Source organism: Penaeus monodon, chromosome 24, assembly GCF_015228065.2.
Source record: "Penaeus monodon isolate SGIC_2016 chromosome 24, NSTDA_Pmon_1, whole genome shotgun sequence".
Classification (NCBI taxonomy): domain Eukaryota; kingdom Metazoa; phylum Arthropoda; class Malacostraca; order Decapoda; family Penaeidae; genus Penaeus; species Penaeus monodon.
This window is the reverse complement of record NC_051409.1, coordinates 4,730,577-4,731,019: the sequence shown is the minus strand read 5'-3', so window position 1 is coordinate 4,731,019 and position 443 is coordinate 4,730,577. Positions and strand designations below refer to the sequence as shown.

The window sequence follows — 443 nt, the reverse complement described above, 5'->3', positions numbered from 1 at the left end:
TTTTTCTTTCTTTTACACTAAAAATACACTGGTTAGCCAACCACAAGTTCAAACCCTAAACGTTTTAAACTACTATGATAGTTAACACTCAGCCAGCTAATTCTTTCTATAGCTTAAAAAAAGTTCCAATTGTATAAAATACTGATAACAAGAGATCCTCGAGTCTTTTTCCCTCTTAAATCATATTTCGGACATGTAAAAAAAAAATTCATGGGATAGCTAAAGCTATTTACAAAATCAATATATAATACATTCAACTAATATAACCTATTTCCTTAGAGAGTCTAGAGTAAGAGATATTAACAAGATAATAATAGAAAACCCAAAAACGCAAAAATGAACAAATAATAACAATATTTTGGGAATTAGTGCTACTACAAACTTAACTTCTAGAGCTTTTTACTACTAAAAACCCAACCACTACTACTTCTACTTTTCTAATA

General features: G+C 28.4%; 1 protein-coding gene across 2 annotated transcripts in view; it reads right to left on the bottom strand.

The window, feature by feature from the left end:
• Positions 1–443, bottom strand: part of LOC119588492 — a gene marked incomplete in the record, with an annotated part of 64,764 nt that overhangs the window by 46,125 nt on the left and 18,196 nt on the right.